Source organism: Monodon monoceros, unplaced genomic scaffold (assembly GCF_005190385.1).
Source record: "Monodon monoceros isolate NGI ecotype Baffin Bay Population unplaced genomic scaffold, NGI_Narwhal_1 Super_Scaffold_2, whole genome shotgun sequence".
NCBI lineage: Eukaryota > Metazoa > Chordata > Mammalia > Artiodactyla > Monodontidae > Monodon > Monodon monoceros.
The window spans coordinates 13,345,490-13,351,882 of NW_021703776.1; the positions used below are offsets into that span (position 1 = coordinate 13,345,490).

The 6,393-nt window shown below is 39.2% G+C and overlaps 1 protein-coding gene across 2 annotated transcripts in view; it reads right to left on the minus strand.

Annotated features, from left to right (window-relative positions):
* POU6F2 (POU class 6 homeobox 2) overlaps positions 1-6,393 on the minus strand; it is a 360,760-nt gene that overhangs the window by 150,860 nt on the left and 203,507 nt on the right. The window lies entirely within an intron of this gene.

Consider the following 6,393-nt stretch of genomic DNA (forward strand, 5'->3'; position numbering starts at 1 on the left):
AGGCCCAGAGGTTTTCAATGTTGTTCATGTATCTAGGATTTTATGGACTGAATTTGCAAATGTAATGTTTCTCCCTACAGTTAAGTAACTACAGATAGAAGAAAAATAAAAAAAGAGATTAACAGTAATGAGGGTTTTTCTTAAAGGAAAGGAAATTGAGTCATGTTCCAGGGTGGTTAAAGAACTGACTATTCTAACAATGAAAACTATCTATTGAAGCTTTCTAGAAGTAAATTTAGCTCATTTCTATTTTCTTTTACAAATATTCAATGGGAATCACGTACACAACAATTCAAGTTATCACATTTCAGGACATTCTTTGCACACTGAAGAACATTAGCAAAGTCCTGTTTACCATCTTACACTTTCTGAGAGGTGTAATACTGCCAATTTAAGCCAGCCTTTCCCCTTCAGGTTGAGCTTGTATATTCTCACTGTAACTGCACAGCAGAAAAAACCTCTACAGGCATCCCCACACGTAAAGATGATGCCTAGAAACCTTCTCAAAATTTCTACCTTGAGGACTATAAATGCTAATAAAAACCACAAACCCTTCCCGCGCATCTGTATAAATATCCTGACTGTGGCATGAACACTTGTGACCAGCTCATTTATACTGGTGCCATGTGAATAAACCCAGTATAAAGTCAGAGGGCCGTTCTGACTTCTGTTACTTGTAAGTGTTATGAGAAAGGCACTTTTAAGCTGAACACATTTTAGAAAACAACTAGACAGGCATTTTGTTGATTACAGAGTAAGAAGTGCAAGATTAGTAATGTTATTGTTAGTAATTGTATGCCTTTGGGCAAGTTACTTGATTTTATTAAGCATTAGCTTCTTCAAGAGTAAAATAGGGGAAGAATACCTTCTTAAAAAGTTATTGTGAAGATGAAGTATCTAAAGAGCTTATCTCAGCACTAAATGTTCAACAATGATAATTATTGTTTTGGCTTACAAGACTCATTATTTTTTTGGAATTGAGCATGCTAACTTGTGAATTTGTGTACTATATACATAGTTGAAGAAAGGTTTCTTTTTTTAAAAAAAAAGATAGATTATGAACTTGGCTGGGCAAGGATTGGCCTGAAGGTATAAATCTTGCCTCTTTTAACATACCTTACTTGACTGAGAACCTTTCAACTAAATGATGGCCTGTATGATTCCACTTTCTAGAATTCATTATCACACTCTGGCATCCATAGTAATCATTGTCTCAGGGATTTCAGCCCTAGGCTCACATCTGCGGTCACTACCTAATCTAAGTACCTGACTGAATTCCAGTAAAACTGTCCAGGAATTTAGAATTTCCTTCAGAATACCCCAAACCTAGAGGTTCCTTTCCAAACAGAAAGGCACACAACTTGTGTCTATTTTTAGCTTGTGGGGAGCATGAGTTTTATGGTCATCTTTGGAAGGGGACTCTTCTGCCTAAACCTGATATGACGGTTTTAATTTCTTATGCCAGGGGACCCTGTTTATTGGCTGTTTCCATCAGGATTGGGATAAAGATTGTGCCTTGATTTCTTTGCTCCTGTCTTTAATTGGCTTTGTTTTACTCAATATCCTGGCTCTAATTTGGGATCAGAAGTTTGGGGAGATCATGGGATCCACGTATTTCTCATATAGAGACTAGTGAGAAGTTCATTTAAGAGTTAATCATGGTGACATGACTGAGGTGATTGGCTTGTTCGGATGTCCAAGACACCCAACCAAATGTTGGTTCAAGAGATGTTGATTTGAATTCTCTAAAGCTCTTCAAAGACCATTTCTGTAGTTTGTACATTTTCTCTTTTGTGTCCTTGCCCATTTTTTCCTGTAATGTATCCAGCCTTTTATTATTGATTTGTAAAATCTTTATATACTACAGGCACTTCCTTCTGTCATATATGTCATAACCATTTGTTTTCCTCAGGTTGTCATTCACTGTTTCATTTGGGGTTTTTTTAATACAAAGATCTTTTCCATTTTTATATATCGAATCTTTGAAGATTTTCCTTATGGATTTTTTTCCTTTGCTTTTATTTTTGGAAGTGCCTAATCCTATGTGAGATGAGATAAATATCGCTGAACAGTGTCTGAGCAAAGGGGTGACATGATCAGGCCCGTGGTTTACTGAAATAGTCAGATACCGTGTTTGGGAGAGTTTGAAGTGGATTGAAGAGGAAGAGGGGCAGCGTTGAGTGTAACGTTTTTGGTAAGAAATAATAAAGATCTGAATTAGGTCTTCCATGAATTATATTTCCTAACTACTTTTTTTCTCTAAGAGGAATTAATGAGATTATTTCTTAGGACTTATGTGCATTCCTCTCTTCCTCCCTCCTTTCCTTTTCTGTGAACATTCCGAAAGCTTGCAGCTTGATGGGACCTGGCCGTATAGGACAAAGTCGGTACCCGCGTTTTGCTTCCACGTTTTACTGAAGGAAGGGAAGTCAGTCCCTGGTACCTCCAGAGTATCACCCACTCCATCCAGTCCACAACATCAAATCTTTCTGCATCTTGCAACAGTCACAAGAATGAGAAAATTGTGCAAAGACAGAGGATAAAGACCATTATAATCTCAGAATGCGAGGTGTTTCTACGCATCCATATAAGATACCTAAGCAGAGGAACAAAAACATAAAGCAGTATCAGTAGTAAAGGCACTAACTGAGTTATAACAACTGTTGCCTTTTCAAGCACATTGGCAAGAGCAGCGGTTCCCCCAGTGTGGCCCTCCATCCAGCAGCATCAGCATCACTTAGGAACTTGTAAGAAATGCACATTCTTAGGCCACATCCTAGACCACCTTGTAGAAAACTCCTGGGGGAGCTCAGCAATCTATTTTTTTTTGATTGTTTATTTTATTTTTAAAAAATATTTGTACAGGGTAATATTTTTTAAATTTAATTTTTTTTATATAGCAGGTTCTTATTAGTTATCTATTTTATACATATTAGTGTATATATGTCAATCCCAATCTCCCAATTCATCCCAGCACCACCACCCTCCCCCCACTTTCCCCCCTTGGTTTCCATACATTTGTTCTCTACATCTGGGTCTCTATTTCTGCCTTGCAAACCCGGTTCTCATCTGTACCATTTTTCTAGATTCCATATATATGCGTTAATATACGATATTTGTTTTTTTCTTTCTGACTTACTTCACTCTGTATGACAGTCTCTACGTCCATCCATGTCTCTACAAATGACCCAATTTCGTTCCTTTTTATGGCTGAGTAATATTCCTTTGTATATATGTACCACATCTTCTTTATCCATTCATCTGTCAACGGGCATTTAGGTTGCTTCCATGACCTGGCTATTGTAAATAGCCAGCAATCTGTTTTTAACAAGCCCTGCAGGTGACTCTGCTGCCTGTTCAAGTTTGAGACCCACTGGACTAGATCAGTCCTCAGGTCTTGATCTCCAACAGTCATGCATCACTCAATCAATATTAAATGCCTCTTGTGTCTCCCTCCCACCCTCCCTATCCCACCCCTCTAGGTGGTCACAAAGCACCGAGCTGATCTCCCTGTGCGATGCGGTTGCTTCCCACTAGCTATCTATTTTACATTTGGTAGTGTATATTATGTCAATGCTAAAACAAACAAACAAAAAAATTAAATGCCTACTTTGTGTTCAGTTCTGCAAGCACTTATGATGCTCTTTCTGTAACCAGCTCTATGATGGATGCTGAAGCTACAAAGGAAGGAAAGATGCAGGTGCACATGTCATGAAAAACATAATTTGGATTTTACCCCAATTTCTTGGCTCACTGATTGTTTCTTTCAAGTCCAGACAACGAGTATGTATTGCAATTCTGTCAGTCTTGTGCTGAGCTAGTCATGGTGGAGGCTCCAAAGGAAAGAACAAACATACCCCTGACCTCAAGGAACTTAGAATTTCATTGGGACCAACTGAACATGCAGGAAAGAGATAGGATCAAGATAAGATGTGGATTAAATACTCAATTCAGGGGTACAAACTTGGAATACTTAGAGTTTCTCCTTCTCCACTGTACTAATCTTCAAATGACTGTTTACCCAAGATTTTGGCTCTGGAGGAAAAAAATCCACAAGAAGAAATAAATACCATCCCTAAAAGCCTGTATTTTTGGTATTGGGTCCATCTGTTTTGATCTTCATTCCTGGTGGGGCAGATCTCCCCTAAAACCTTCTATCCCCTTTCTTGGTGAGTCCTTAGGTTACAATAATTCAAAGCTTATTTGACAAAACTTGCCTCATAACTTTTGAATTTGCATGGGAGAATGGAGTGTGAAACTGAGAGAACGTGATCATTTTCAAAAGGGGAAAGAAGGTGGTTTTTGGAAACTATCGACTGGAGAAACTCATGTTATTCTCATGCAAAACTCACAGCTAATGTATTAAAAATGATTTGTAACTGCTTAAAAGGAGCTGTGTTGACAACTGAAAGCTGGCACATGTTAACCATGAACAAATTAAATGAAATAATTCTTTGCTTTTCTCCAAAAAACCTTAGCTTTGTAGATCTGGAAGAAGCTGTAAACAAAGTACTATTATTATTTGGATTTAGGCAGAATAGTCAATAAAGTCGCTCTTATATCTGTGTGAATAAGTTGGAAAAATGTAGGCTACATGGCTTCGTAAAGTTCTTAAACCACTGAGCAAGCAAATGCAGAGGCCGTTTTAATGGGGTGGTGTCGACCCAGATAGAGCTCTCCGATATGCCGCCTCAAAGATCTGTCCTTAGCCCTTTCCTGTTTAACATTTTCATTACTGGACTAAGGGATAGAGGGAATGACTGCCAAGGCAATAACTGACAGAATGAGGATCCAAAGAGTTCCTGACGGGCTGGAGTGATGAAACAGACCTGACAAAATAAAATATCACGAAGATAAAGCTAACAAGCTATGTGGCAGTTTAAAATACACGAGTATACATGCATATACACTGCATACACACAGGCACATGCACACACGCACAGGCATGCACACGCACACGTGTGCCTCTGCAGAAGTGCTAGACTGAGGATCCACAGGTAACCGCAGCACATAATGAAAAGCTTTCCAGGTTCTGAACAACAGTGAGCAACAACTTCTGAATGATGTGGCTGCCCAAAGCTCATGTGATCAATCAAAGAACACAGCCTGGAACAAAAGCTGTAAAATCCCCTGCACGCGGGGCCGGCAGATCCTACTGGGGAATATTGTGTTCAGTTCTGGATGCCATGATTTACAAGGGGCACTGGAAAGAATCCCATCATCCCTTGATGGTGCTGGACGACCCTGAAATAAACAAAACTGAAACTTCTAGAGACGTGTCAATTCTAATTTCACAGGACGGCCAAGAGAAGTGGAAAAACTACTAAGTAACATTGAAAAACACTTCTGAACTTCTAGATGGCCTTTTTCCATCCTAGAGGACTGAAACGTAAAATTCTTGAGAACAGAAAAGGCAAAATTACTCTCCAGCATTTTATCAAGATACAAATGGGGTACACTTTTCCCTATAGCATTAAAATTAAAATAATTTCAATTAAAGACAGCATTCCAACGAACATGACTATTCAAAAGACTGAAAGGTAAACTTTCCAATAAGAAGGTTGTTGTGGCCTGAACTGTGTCTCCCCCCAAATTCACATGTTGAAGTCTTCTGCTTGAACCTCAGAATGTGAATTTAATTAGAGATAGGGTCATTAAAGAGGACATTCAGTTAAAATGAAGTCATTAGGGTGGGCTCTAATCCAACATGACTGGTGTCCTTATAAGAAGAGGAAACTTGGATACAGACATAGAGAAAAAATGAAGACACAGGAAGCAGACGACTACCTACAAACAAGGAGAGAGGCCCAGAACTGATCCCTCCCTAAACAGCTCTCAGAAGGAACCAACCCTGCCAACACCTTGATCTTGGACTTCCAGCCTCCAGAACTGTGAGAAAATAAATTTCTGTTGTGTAAGCCACTTAGTCTGTGGTGCTCTGTTACAGCAGCCCGAGCAGACCAACACAGAAGCTTAGTGAGGGCCGAAGATGGTGGCTGTCCTCTGGCTCTAGCATTTGTCACCTGCCATGGGTGCCTGTGAGCCATGAGTCCCTCCCCCAAGCACTTTCCTTTGCTCCTGTGGCACTGGGCACTTGGAAGTACAGTCTAAGGTCCCTGTCCCTCCTCTACCAGCTTTCTGCTCCCTCCGTGGTCTTTGGGGAATCCTGGCACGCCCCCTGTTATTTGGGACACCTCCATTCCATACTTCACTGAATTCTGGCCTCCACTTTATTTCTGGTTATGTGTTACAATGTTTTGCTGAGTCATGTAGAAGTCTTAAACTTTTACAAAATCAAATTTATTCTTCTTTTTCCTTACAACCTTTTATTTATTTATTTTTTTAATTTTTTTGATGTGGACAATTTTTTTTTTTTTTTTTTTTTTTTTTTTT